Source organism: Mesoplodon bidens, assembly GCF_964165515.1.
Source record: "Mesoplodon bidens genome assembly, chromosome: 2".
In the NCBI taxonomy this organism is placed as follows: domain Eukaryota; kingdom Metazoa; phylum Chordata; class Mammalia; order Artiodactyla; family Ziphiidae; genus Mesoplodon; species Mesoplodon bidens.
In genome coordinates this window covers 107,075,193-107,089,399 of record NC_138177.1, presented here as the reverse complement: position 1 = coordinate 107,089,399, position 14,207 = coordinate 107,075,193, and the positions used below count along the sequence as shown (strand labels likewise).

Genomic DNA, 14,207 nt, shown 5'->3' with positions numbered 1-14,207 from the left:
AGAAGAGAATTTGCACATTTCCCCAGGCACAAAGTATCATCTGAAAACAAAAACACAACAAAATGTTGGAAATTATGGATGCTCGAGTTGGTAGGAATGCTCCTACTTTCCAAGTGTTCATTTCTCCCTAGGGTAGATAAAATGATATTTCCTAAATAGAAAACCCATTGTACTATATAATGAGTTATTGTTTTGGATGCATTAATATCTAGTGTAAAATGCTGCCTGGAAACATGCACTTGGTTTTTAGACTGAAGATCTTTTGATGATTGCAGACGTGGTATAAATCAGATGATATAAGTTGTCTTCTTAAGTCTTTTCAGTAGAGCATAATGGAAAATAAGAATTTTGTTGGATGTATGTCTGGAGTACTTTCTTAGTTTGGATTGTTGTTTTGGTATTTGCAGAGAATTGGCGTTTTGAGTTTTTGATGGATTCCTTCCAAATGGGCTTAAGATTAAAATGTGCTAAACCTTCCCCCATAACTCTCATCGGAGCAGTACATACTGGAAGCAGAGAGCTCCGTACCTCCATGATATCTCTCACTTTTCTGCTCTTTGTCTCAGAGTGAGCCAACTGTGTAGCATTCTCGGCACCGATGGCACGAGAGTATGAAGGGAAATGCTTAGAAGATGAGTGGAGTGTGCAGTAGAAAATGTCTGAGTCTTGTTTATCTCTGAGTGTTAACTTTCAGAACATAGGAAACTCAGATGTTCCCTTATCTTGAACATTCTTTTAGATAGAAATTTAGAGAGATGTAAGTTAAATGCTTTCAGTAAATTGAACAGAGTCATACTCTTTGGGGTTCAGAGGAAGTTTGTATAATTAAGGATGGTGGCATAAATGGGCTGAAAGTGAATTGCCAACAGGGTAAACCAGGAAGAAAAAGTTCATGTACATCATCGGTACAATATTAAGTAAGCTAAATTATAGAAAAATAATTTGTGCTTAATCATTATTTGGATGTGAGTGACTTAAGTATTTTCATAAAGGCAATCACAAGTAACCACTTAAATATTTGTCTCTTACCTTTCCCCAGGATACCAGGTGTTCCATGTATTACATTATAGCTGAGGAAGCTCTGGGTTACATGTTAGGGAAGGTTCTGTCAAGCTCAGAAAGAACCATGCGGTTGACAAAAGCAGCAGCTATATTCCCTGCTACAGGCTCATGTTCTTTCACTGTCAGCCCAGGACCCGAATGTGTCCTCCCCGCTGCCCACCCGTCCTCAGTGAGCACGCAGGCTGGTGTTTCAGTGAACAGCATTAACTGATTCCTACACCAGCTTGTCTGAGAACAGACAGGCATGCTGGATAATTAATAACTGCATGTGTGGTAATAGAGTAAAAATGTTTGAGAAACCAAATTATTACATATACCTAAAAATAAATACACTGTGAGCACATGTAGAGCTTTTACATTACTACTCCAAAAAGAAAAGCCTACTATATTCATAGAATAAACAATGAAGTCCGTTAGATGGCATGTACATTTATTTTTTCTTATTTGACAAGAGTTCAAGAGTTCTTATTTGACAAGACAATTCTTTGTCTTCACCCACTCGACAGACGTGTATGTTTTCTTCTAGTTATCGTTATAAGCAAACAGCTTAGAAAAATTCACAGCTAGGTAATTTTACCCCAAATATCTGCTTAAATTTCAAAGGCAACTTGAGTTAGCCCTGAGCAAGCTCAGAAAACTGTATATAAATATGTGTATTATAAAGAAATTTTTATATAGTACATTATCTTCTATGTAGCATATATGTTGATTTGAAATTTTTATGTAAAGATGTATCTCGTCATTCTGTCTTTCACTTATCTTTAGTTTCCATCTTTTACTTTGATGTGAACAGGTTTGAACTATGTAATCTTAGATCGTGTTGTCTAATGCCATCATTGGAAGGGGAAACAGAGATCTAAAAGGTCTATGTGGTCACATGGCTAGTGGCCAAGCAGGACCTAAAATCCAGGTCTCCTGATTCCCCTGCTTGCTTTATGCAGGTGCTGATAGGAAGTCCACACCCTGGGGCTTGGAGAGAGAGAGGCTGTGAGGAAGGGCAGGGGTGGGGGAAGCTCCTATATGAGGATCAGGTTTTACCTCTCCTGGAGGCCAAGGGAGGGCAGGAACTAAGCAGAGAGGTCAGGACCCTCACCAAATAGATTAGCACTCAGGGCAGAGTCCAGTCTAAGAACGGGAAATTGCCATACCACGGTAGTGATGATAATAATTACTCTTCAACTTTTTGGGTATCTATTATATACTAGGCAGTGGGCTGTGCATTTTATTGTAACATATCATGTAATTTTCATAACCCCTGCAGAAAGGCACTGTGTTCCTGTTTTCACAGAGGATGGTGCTGATATTCAGAGAATTAAATGGCATGCCCAAGGTCACATAGCTTGTCTGAGAGAGAACGCCATGATTGGAACCTGTCTGCCTTAGCCAGATCTCTTTGATTTCTGCAGTTTTATGCTGCCAAGCCAGAATCACAGATTTAAAACAAGGGGGGGCAAATGTGACAGAGATCAGAGACGGAGTAGGGAGCAGCATGGTGTGAGCCTGGTCCTGGAGGCTTACAGCAAAGGAACAGCACTGTTCTGGCGTAATAAAAGGAGGCCACCTCTCCGAGGGCACAGTGGACAACAGAAGGAATTCCCACCTAATTCTCATACTTACCCTTGAGGAGCTAATAAAGATGACTCATTGCCTCTGAAATGTGACTGAACCTCTGTATATGGTTTAGTGCCCACAGGCAGTTGTTAATTGGGAGAGAAAATCTTGGGCTCCTAAAACTTGTAAAGCATTTAACATGAGCCAGTAAGCAGTTGATGGTATACCACATACACTGTACCAGAATCCACTGGTGCTATGGAAGCGAGGCCACTGCAAACGTCAAATCTTAAAGAGTTCAGTGGAGGAGGGCTGGGAGGGTGAAGAATGGAAAAACCACACCCTGAGGAGGAATCACTAAGTATCTGTGGATTGCTAAACTTCATGGATGTTCAGCTTAAAAAAAGGAGAACTTTGGGGGAAGACCTGCACCTACTTTTATGAGGAAGGGAAGGAAAGAATTCTTCATTGAGCATCTTACGGTGATCCAGACATTAGATGCTTTCTGATCCTCACCAGTCCCACAAAGGAAATATTCCCACTTCCTGTAGTTCAGGAAGTTGAAGCTTAGAGAGAGATCATTTGCTGTGGGTCACTTAGCTACTAAATGAATTCAAACACTGTTTTCTCTGAATCCAAAGTCAAGTGGAAGAGGAGTCAGACTAAATCTGAGTGGCCCCAGTGGCAAAGCTAGAACCAGTAGATATATGTTGTACCATAAAGCGAGGTTAATTTCCCAGGTTAATCCAAAAGCACTTTCTTGTAACAAGCACTATTCCTTCCCAAAATAAAGTGCCCTAAGCACACACACACACGCAAAACAGCTTTACTGAGATACAAACAGCTTTACTGAGATATAGTTTATAGTTATATAAACTATAACGTTCACATATTCTAAGTATACAATTCCGAACTGCCTTTAAAGGTAGCAAGTTTCCTCCTGTCATTGGAATTGCCTGAGTAGAAGAGGCTAGAAAATCTCTCAGTCAAGGATATAGTAAGAGGAAAGTCCTGCTTCCATCTCTAGAAAAGTTCATTTTAAGTAACTTAAAAGTGGTTTCACTACCTCCAGAGTACTGAGCAGCTGTTCACTTAAGTGTTTTAAACTTTGATGGATACATGGCAATGGAAGGGCCCAGAAGATGCTCCAGTTGTGCTTGTCACCGTAACTTTGGCTGCATGCTAGAATTGCAAGGGAGGTTTAAACACACCAGATGCAGATATGAGGGCCACACCCTAGGGCCAGCTAAGTCAGCACCTCTGGGGTAGGGCCCAGCGTCAGATACCTAGAGGCAGCAGTGCTGAAAGCTGCTTTCCTCAGCAGAGAGGCTCAAGAGCTGAGCGGGTCATGAAGGGTCAAAGACCCAAACCAAGCCCATCCTGCCTGTTGTTGCTTCTCTGCGCCCTAATGGTGAATCAGCCACATCTCAGTCGCTTCTAGTTTGGCCACAGCTGCCGCTGTCCCACGTCTAGCTCTTTTAAGACATCCAAGGCAGTGTTGGCAGTTTAACCAGAGACAGTTTGTTTCATGACCTTTTAACCAGCGGAACCTTTGTTTGTATCTAATGTCGCGTCCACCAGACATTTCTGCAGAGCTTTAGGATGGAAAGGTCCTTGAGAAAAGAATTAGCGTAAACTCCATCTCCAAATCTGATTGGGGGTCCTGCTTTCAGAACAGTGATTTTACCCATATTTGAAACTTTTTGTGAACTATCGTGCAGGTCACTACATACATGCCCACATCAGAACATCAGTGCTTTCTGTTTTATCTCCAATATGGAGCTTGTTAACTGATTATAATGTGGTCAAGTGAAAATCTAGCCTGGAAGCCAGACGGTATCAAAAACGGGTGGCCTTGGGGAGGCTTAAAACCTCTCTGGGCCTCATTGTCTGTAAAATGAGAGTTGATAGTTCCTGCCTAAATGTCCCTTTAAGAATCCACTTTAAAAATGTGTGTGATCGGGGCTTCCCTGGTGGCGCAGTGGTTGAGAGTCTGCCTGCTAATGCAGGGGACACAGGTTCGAGCCCTGGTCTGGGAGGATCCCACATGCCACGGAGCAACTAGGCCCGTGAGCCATAACTACTGAGCCTGCGCGTCTGGAGCCTGTGCTCCGCAACAAGAGAGGCCGCGATAGTGAGAGGCCCGCGCACCGCGATGAAGAGTGGTCCCCGCTTGCCACAACTAGAGAAAGCCCTCGCACAGAAACTAAGACCCAACACAGCAAAAATAAATTAATTAATTAATTTTAAAAAATGTGTGTGATCATGCCTTACAACTTATTATTTGTTGTGCTCCTGCTGTGTGCCAGGTGCTGTACTAGTCCCTGGGGAAACCGACCTGAGTAACTTGGGTTTTTTTTGTTTTCTTTTTGTCTTGTTTTGTTTTTTGCGGTACACGGGCCTCTCACTGTTGCGTCCTCTCCCGTTGCGGAGCACAGGCTCCGGACGCGCAGGCTCAGTGGCCATGGCTCACGAGCCCAGCTGCTCTGCGGCATGTGGGATCTTCCCGGACCGGGGCACGAACCCGTGTGCCCTGCATCGGCAGGCGGACTCTCAACCACTGTGCCACCAGGGAAGCCCCTGAGTAAGTTTTGATTCCTGCCCCGGAGAACCTTATAGCTTAGTGAAGGAGATAGGCTTAAAACCAGGTGACGGTTAAAAGAGTGTGGAGGGGCAGAAATGCACAGGATACTCTGGGAGCATCAAGGAAGGATTAGAAGGACTGGGTTATTGATACAGGGATTTCAGGAAAGGCCTCCCACAGGTGCTAACGGAGGACAGAGTGGAGGTTAACAAGGTGAATTGGAGAAAGAGGGAACCTCGTGAGCAAAGGCTTATAGGTGAGAGCACAGAAAAGGGATGTTGTGATGCTAATGTTGATAGGTGTTTTATTCAGTGCTTGCTTCCTTTCCCTTGGGAGAAGTGACTCATTATTGAGTAAGGTGCATTGGAGAGGATTCAAAGGAAGAAAGGCAAGAGATACAGGTTAAAATGGTCATCATCTGTTTTCCTCTTCATTTGCCTGATTTTGTGTAGGCATTTGGGATATGGAACGGGAATGAGGTTGAGTGATTTATATACATCACCAAAACCCCATGATTAAAAAGAACACTTTTGGGCTTCCCTGGTGGCGCAGTGGTTGAGAGTCTGCCTGCCGATGCAGGGGACACAGGTTCGTGCCCCGGTCCGGGAGGATCCCACGTGCCGTGGAGCGGCTGGGCCCGTGAGCCGTGGCCGCTGAGCCTGCGCGTTCGGAGCCTGTGCTCCGCAACGGGAGAGGCCACAGCAGTGAGAGGCCTGCGTACCGCAAAAAAAAAAAAAAAAGAACACTTTGTCCAGGTCAGGTGTAGTATATGTTTAACACTCAAGGTAGGCATTGAAGCATGAAAGAATGGAACGAGGCAGGGGCAGGAAGGTGGAGAGGGAAGACTGAAGGAGGCAAAGGCGAGGGGCAAAGATGGGGAGAGCTGGAGACCAGGCAGTGACAGAGTAAGGTTAGGGCCTTTGATTCCTGCCAGCTTAAACCTAGAGAGAACTTCAGAGATGATCTAAACCCAGCCTTCTCCTTTTACAGGGGTGAAACTAGAACCCATGGATGGTGACTCACCAGAGTCAGAAAAGTCTCCCGCAGAGGACTTTCTCTTATAAAGAAAGCCTTTATAGTTCACGAGGTCTGAATTGGGGACCAGAGATGGTCCGCAGACCAGGCATCCGCGAACCACACAGAGCACTGCGCAGAAGCTTCTCTTGAGCCTCACGGTAATTTCCTGTGTCTGCCCTGATTTCACTGTCAGCAAAACTGCAGTGGCATCCCTTCAAGACTGTTCTCAAAGTAGTTGTCACAGTTAGTTATGTGTCTTATCCTCACCCTGTATGTTCTCCACAATTGTGCTCTCTTCAGAGTCAAGAAATCGCAGAAATCAAGAAAGCCAGCTGCCCAGTGGTGATTTTCTTTCATGTACCACAGCCCATGGAGGCAGCACGGGGGCAGGGAATGTAAGGGGTGCATACTTCTTGTGCTGTAGGCTTTCATGCCATGAATTGTCAAGCCTGAGCCTGATCCAGCCAGACTTCCTTCTGGCTGAGAAACAGACTGTCCCCATACATTTCTAGTCCAGTGAATCCTATTAGAAGGCCAAATGGCTTCATCAAAAGCAACGTGGTAACCAGGGGCCTAATCTCTCCTGCCTCTTCTGTTGACTCTGTCAACACATGGTGCTGAGGTAGGAGAGCCTGCAAGGGCTTTTTCATGGCTGCCTGAGTTCTGAGCTGTTTGCCTGAGCCCTGATCCCCCATGCCCTGGGAGTGTAAAGCAGAGGTGTGCTGAGTAGAAAGAGCTCTCAGCAGGTACCACGAGACCCAGATTTCAGTCCTGGCCTCAAACCAGCAGTTGTGGCCTTGAGTGAGTCACCATCCATGGGTTATAGTTTCACCCCTGTAAAAGGAGAAGGCTGGGTTTAGATCATCTCTGAAGTTCTCTCTAGGTTTAAGCTGGAAGGAATCAAAGGCCCTAACCTTACTCTGTCACTGCCTGGTCTCCAGCTCTCCCCATCTTTGCCCCTCGCCTTTGCCTCCTTCAGTCTTCCCTCTCCACCTACCTGCCCCTGCCTGGCTCCATTCTTTCATGTCAGCCTCTCCGTACCTAGAGGGAATCCTTTGGTGCCCAAGTAGGACTAGATTTCCACATAGACTAAGCGTGTGTTTAGGGCACCTGCAACGCAAAGTCACCATGAGAAAATGGTTTCAAGAGAATTTGATATTCGCTACTTTAAAAAATATCAAAACAATCATGGAAAAAAAACCCCACAGACTTTTGCTGGACTTCTTTAGTCTTATTTTAGGGTTTGTTATTTTAATTTAATTTCTGTTTGGAGGAACACTAAAATCTGTTCAGTACTTAGGATTGCTGAAGGCTTCATCTTCTACCTCTAAACTTCTTGGACTCAGCCTTTTTTCACTAAAGCCTCGTAAAGGTAGGGGCAAGTGCGTTCCTTTGCTCTGTGCCCTCTTCTCTGTACTAGCCATGTGTGCTTATTTTAGTACAGTGGCATGTATTTCTATAGCCCTGGCTTACTCAGAGTCTTCCATTTTGTTACGTACTTTCTGGTTAAACATTTCCATGGTGGGTGTTAGGCTCTGGGACAGAGATAGGCCAGGAGAAGAGACATCTAACTATAAGACACACTCATGCCCTCCTCCAAAGTTTCCCATCAAATTGAGGCATAAGTTATTCTCCAGAATAATTAAATGCCACAAGTGCACGTAAATGTTTGAAGGAGTGCTGCGGAAATTCAGAGGCAGAGCGGTTTTTGGAAGATACTCCCTGCCAGAGGGTCCTTGAAGGAAGAGTGGTGGAGAGTTTTCCTAATAACAGAATATGCCCATCTGAATGGCCTGTTAACTTTATTTCTAAATTCTGAATCCCATGATGGTGGACTGTTGGCTGCTACCCATTCTCAGAACTGCCCCAAACTAGTTTCTCCCAGACTCAGGCTCTCTGTCTCTGTCCCTCCATATCTCTTCTGCCCTGGCTTTGGTCCTTTGGACCTGTCCCTTCAGATAAACTGCTGTAGCCGCTGAGAAGAATAGCCAAGCTGAGTCCCCTGGGCCCACAGAATGATAGGTCTTTTTCTTGGTAGACTCTGTGTGGTTGCTTAGGGGAACATTTGGCTTTTGCACAGACCCTGAGTGGTCCCCAGTCCCTTATTTTCACCACAGTCTGGTTAAGCCCATGTCATCGTTACTGTCATTATCAAGTTAAATGTATTGAGTGATTGTGTGCCAGGCACTGTGCTCAGTGCAGCACATGTGTGGATTCATTAAATCCTCATCACAGCCTCTGAGATGAGTGCTATTTTTTTCTGTCTTACTGATGTGGAAAGGAAGGGATGTTAAGTAACGCACCTGAAGGGCCATATAGCTGATGGCAGAGCCAGGATTCTTACTCTAGCAATGTGATTCCCGAGCCCCTGCTCTAAACCATTACATTGTACTATGTGTTCAGAGGAAGAGGAGCTGGGCGGTGTGGTGGGCTTGGGACAGCGCGGACAAAATAGGGAGAACTCATTCTGAGTTTCTTTCCATCAAGATGCAAGTTGTTTGAATTGTTAAACAAGAAGAAATGCCAGAAAGTGCTTCTTCTTAAATATATTAGATGATATCTTTTATCCGTAATGCCATCTTTTTGATTCTGCTCATCGCTTTTTTTTTCACTCAGTATTTGATCAAAATAAAAGTTGTTTGATATGGATGCCTTTTCAGTGAGGTACACAGTATCACATTGCCAAGTGTAATTTCCACTTGGGTGACACTGTTCTCACCAGTGAGAGAAATGGCATCGTTAGCCAAAAAGGGTGGTGTTAGGTGTCTTAACCTCTCTCACTGAACAAGCAAGCACAGTTACGTACATTGAGATGTGTCTTTTCAGGATTCTGGCATTGTTCATTGGTTTGTTTTCAGAAGGAGGGTTTCCTCCAGAAAGTTAAACATTATTTCCTCTGCTTCTTTATCACATTGATTTTGGGGGGTGTTTGCTGATGTTCCTAAGTGTGCTTATACCCGTGCTTCATGAAAAGGTGTCGCTTATTTTACTTCCCTTGGATGGAGTTCTTAAGACTAATTTGATGCCTTGAGTTGAGCCCAGAAACTTTATATTTAGCTTTGAATTGATTTCTTTCAAAACATCAGTACGTGTACTTTTAAGATTCTCCTGATAATTCTGGTATCTAACACCCACTTGTCACTTTATTTAATGGTTCTAGTGGTTTGGGGCATCCAATTATTCATTGTTTTCACCCCTAAGAATAATGATCATTATGGAATTCCCAGTTTAGCCCGAGACCACCCAACTTCCCCCTACTCAGGACTCAAGACTTGCTGTTACTCCAGGGACAAACCAGAGAAGGCAGAGTCTAAAGAATTAAAGTGAGGAGGCGGGACGAAAACTTAATAGTAGAGATATCTTTCTGAGCACTCTGGAAAGATCTCTCTACCTTGCACCCCCTTACTTCCATCAAAGCCAAAGGCCTTTCACCCTTAGCTGGGCTCCTTCAGGAGTCCCCAGCCTCAGCTGTGCATTGTGGCTGTAAAGGACCATCTGACCACTTGGAAATTCAGGAAAGTTGGACCGTCAGCTTCTCTTTGGAGTTAATGGAGCAGTATAGTTTACCGGATATGAAACTGTTTTTAGAGATGTCAGCTGCCCCGGGGGCTGGTTCCTGGGCTGTGTCTTTGTGGGTCCGGCCCAGGGGAAGGAAGGAAGGAAGGAAATAAAAAGAAATGAATTCACTCACTTTTCCTCCTTAAAAGGACTCTGCAGGGATACAAAAGGGGAATCTGAACTTGGTAAGGTAGCTTGCTCTTCTGTCTGCTCCAGGTTACTTTTTTGTTTTTGCTGGCGTGCTCTGCCTGGATCTGTTTACCACTCCTGCAGCGCCCCCATCCCAGTTCTAATCAAGACTGCATGGAGGGCTTCCCTGGTGGCGCAGTGGTTGAGAGTCCGCCTGCCGATGCAGGGGACACGGGTTCGTGCCCCGGTCTGGGAAGATCCCACATGCCGCGGAGCGGCTGGGCCCGTGAGCCATGGCCGCTGAGCCTGCGCGTCCGGAGCCTGTGCTCCGCAACAGCAGAGGCCAAGACAGTGAGAGGCCCGCGTACTGCAAAAAAAAAAAAAAGACTGCATGTAAAGCACTTATATTCTTTCATCACAAGACCTAGGTTTGAGTCCTAGTGCCACCACTGTTAATTGGCCGAGTAATATTGGGCAAGGAGTTGAACCTCTTGAACACAGTTTTCTCCCCTATTTGAGGTTGATAATAACACTTATTCACAGGGTAGCCTCAGGATGAATTAAAATGATGACACATGTTAAAGTCACTTTGTTAGCTGTTCGGTATCCTTGCTGTTAATGTTTCCTACCCATGGCTGGCTTTTTCAGATGCAGGCAAATGCTAGCTACATGAATTTTTACATGGAAACACTTCATTTTGGAGGTTTTAAATAACCCTTTTATAAAGATTGATAGTGTAAAATATCTGGCTGTAAAAATGGGGAAGAACTTGTGAAGACGTTTCACGGTGCCCTTCAGGTTTGTTTCAGCATATGCAAAGAAATCATCCTAAGGGTTAAGTTTTCACCTGTGTCATTTGGCTTGCAAAACATTTGGAAAAAACTTTCCAGGTGGTTAATGCTTCTCATAGGTCAGAAACCTATTTCCATGTGCTAAGTCATCAGTAATATTTTGGGTGTGATTGTTTCCCTTTTGAATATATTTTAGATGAATTGTTTCCCTCTAAGAATTCACACAGAAATTGGATAGCATGTTTTAGACTGCCCTCCCCAGCATTTGGTAGGATGGGGTGTGGTCACGTACCCCAAACAAATAAGACCCACAAACAAATAAGACCAAACAGATTATTTAGTTTCCTTCTTACCACATTTTTTGCACGTATAGCTTCAATAAATAGTTGCTAAAAACTGTAAGATATACAAGACAAGGAGTTCCACCCACTCTTGAGATTTGAGGAGGCCCATAGATAACCCCTCCTCCAAGCTTGAATCAAAAAGCAGTGTAGAGAGATAAAGGAGTCAGGCGGATGGACAGCAAAATACCATCTTTATTACTGAAAATGCTTTTGGGAGAATGTGGCTTTGGGTCTGCAGCCAAGAAGGCCTTCTGAAATTTCATCCTTGAATTAGATAGATTTACCCACTCTTTCCCTGGTACAGCAGGACAACAGAAGTTGGCAACCAGCAGGGAAAACCTCCTACTCCCCAGTAGGAGAAAAGTCCAGCATTCACCATTTTTGCAGGCAGGCAGATCCCAAAGAGAGGAAGGAGGAGGTGGAGAGAGAGAGGCCAGGTCTGTTATAGAGGGAAATTCTCTGCAGGTGATAGGTGGAGAAAAGTAAATAAAAGTCTTCTCATAACACCTGCAGTGGGGTCTTCAAAAGTTGATTGGTCCTGGCCCTTCTCTCCAGGGACACTCAGTAAGAAAGGGAGGTATGGCATCTGTCCAGCTGTGACTGAACCCGAGATCAATCTGCTTTGCCTTTCTTCACTGCTCTTGCTAAAGCTTTAAATGTGGAGTCGGAGCACTTTTTTTTTTTTTTCTTTTTTTGCGGTATGCGGGCCTCTCACTGCTGTGGCCTCTCCCGTTGCGGAGCACAGGCTCCAGACGCGCAGGCTCAGCGGCCATGGCTCACGTGCCTAGCCGCTCCGTGGCCTGTGGGATCCTCCCGGACCGGGGCACGAACCCGCATTCCCTGCATCGGCAGGCGGACTCTCAACCACTGCGCCACCAGGGAAGCCCTAGGAGCACATTTTATGTGGCTGCCACACTTCTCCCTGGCGTTGTAACTGGCCCCCTTCCAACGTCTGAGACTTCTTTCAAGTGCCACTTTAGGCTTTAAAAAAATTAATCCTTATTTGACTAAAAAATGATGAGAGGAACAGTTCCTTTTCGTAAAGTGTCAAACAGTACTGCCTTCCAAACAGCTGGTGGTGTATATAACTTAGCCCAAAGGTGAATTTTACCCTAAATAGAAGCAGGATGCAGAGTATACGTTGCATGGTGACACTGGGCTCAAACAGAAGCAAGTGCATTGCAGCTGCTGAAGAACAGAAAAAAGAAGTCACTATCATCACTGAAGGGAATTCATTATTATTATTATTATTATTAATTATTATTACCATGATTAATTTCCTAGTTTTGAAATTGAATTTGTAGTACTGAATTGAATAGAACCCCACAATCACACCCAGGTTTTCTTTTCTGCTTTCCCCAACTTCTGTGCCCTTTTTAAAGAACAGAGTTTTACAGAATTTAAGGTAGACCAGGATTTTTTTGTTGGTGTCCTCAGCCAAACCCCGCTGTCAACCAGAACCTGGGGCTGGCTTTCTGCGGAAAAACCTGCCCGTGGATTGCGCCCAGCTGTGGTAGCCACTCCGTGATGTTCTCAGATGGGCTCTGGAGTAAGACCAATCCCTGTGTGAGCATTTGTAGTAGCCACTGGATAAGAACCAGAATAATGACTCCAGAAAGCAAGGGTCACGGCTCTAACCTGCTGAGTCATCTCGGCTCAGCCTGGCTGGCAAGGGCTCCGCAGCTTCACTGGTTTGCTTTACTGCTCATTGCATTCCAGCCTGCCAAGGACTCTTTTGCAGATCAGTGGGGGCTCCTGTAGAAAGGGTAGGTCCGGGTGGAGCGGAAGAATCTGAATTTATAATATGTGCTCCAGCTCATCTTGATTCAGGTGTTACTTTAAAAGAAACACAAAAGAGTAGGTAACTCCAGCTCCTCCATATAAACCTGTCAGCATTTACTCATGCAGAGAGGCTACTGTGATTGGTCACATTCAGAACACAAAGGGTCCCAGGGGGCTTCTTGGCCACCATTCAGGTGCTGGACTTCCTGTGTTCCACTGAGCCTTTATGCACAAGTGCCAGCAGCCTTCACTCCCATTTGTCCTAATCGTCCAGGATGTGCATGAATAAGAAAAATAAATACCAAAGAACAGACAAGTACTACGTGAAATTTTGTCTGGGAACTTGAAGGCTAAACACTCTCAGGCCAAAAAATACATTATCTTTACTTCTTTTCTTTGCCCTGCCCTGGCCTGATGTAGCCTCACTCTTAACTTACACCACCCCATGAAAAAATTGTATTAACCTTTCCTAAACTTTTTTCTTTTGCTTATCTTCAAGTATTTTAGTCTTTTCCACCTCTGAATCAGTCTTTCCCCTTTTGAGATCCCTTTTTCCCCCAAAGAGCTGAATCATTAAAAATAAGCATGATACAGATTCATACCCCTAACACGGAAGAGGAAAAATGGCAAAGCCCTGCAAAGCGGTCACAAAGTGTTAAAGCATCAAAGATCTTAGACATCTTAAACTCCAAGAGAATGTTTTTTCAAAGTTATGAGTTAAAATACACTAAACTTGTATTGTTATTCATCATCACATGCGATTGCCCTGTTTCTAAACTGCAGATGCTCTACGGGAGGGAACTTTGGTGTATCTTCAGGATGTGGTCTAGGTGTAAACAAAGTACCCAATGACAACTTGATAGGGTGGTTCAAAGAATTTATTCTAAAAACATTTGCTACATATCTTTTGTATATCAGGCAATTAGGATCTAACTGTTAAATGACACATATAGAAAGATCAGTAAGACACAGTCTCTCCTCTGGAATAACTTGCAGTCTGCTGGGTAAACAAATAATGATATCCTAATGATTACCCAAACAACAGCAAATAAGGTAGCAAGGGGACTCAGCTACTCTGAGTAGCTTACTCAGCCTTGGCGTATTGGGTGGGAGGCAAATGGCTTTCATTGAAGGATGTAATTGAGTTTGGATTTTAAGTGTGAACTGAATCTTAGAATTTTACATCAGGGAGGAAGAGACAATCTAACGCAGTCTTTCATTTTACCGATAAAGAACTGGAGACCTAGAGATTTTAATTGCCATTGCTAGGATACAATAGCCAGTCAATGTCAGGTAAGAGTTCCACTGGAACTTTACTATTTCTTCTAGAAATAGAACTTGAGGTACCCAAAGAAATAATTGTTTGGGGAAAATGGGATCGACTTTGAG

The 14,207-nt window shown here is 44.3% G+C and overlaps 1 protein-coding gene across 6 annotated transcripts in view; it reads left to right on the top strand.

Moving 5' to 3' along the window:
• Nucleotides 1–14,207, top strand: part of LRRC8D (leucine rich repeat containing 8 VRAC subunit D) — a 108,857-nt gene that overhangs the window by 71,919 nt on the left and 22,731 nt on the right. Inside the window, exon 3 of one of the 6 annotated variants that reach the window (XM_081225953.1) lies at nt 6,188–6,372. The exons of the other annotated variants lie outside the window; for them this stretch is intronic. The gene's annotated coding sequence lies outside the window, so the exon portion shown is untranslated. The remainder of the gene's footprint in view (nt 1–6,187; nt 6,373–14,207) is intronic. 6 annotated transcript variants of the gene reach the window in all.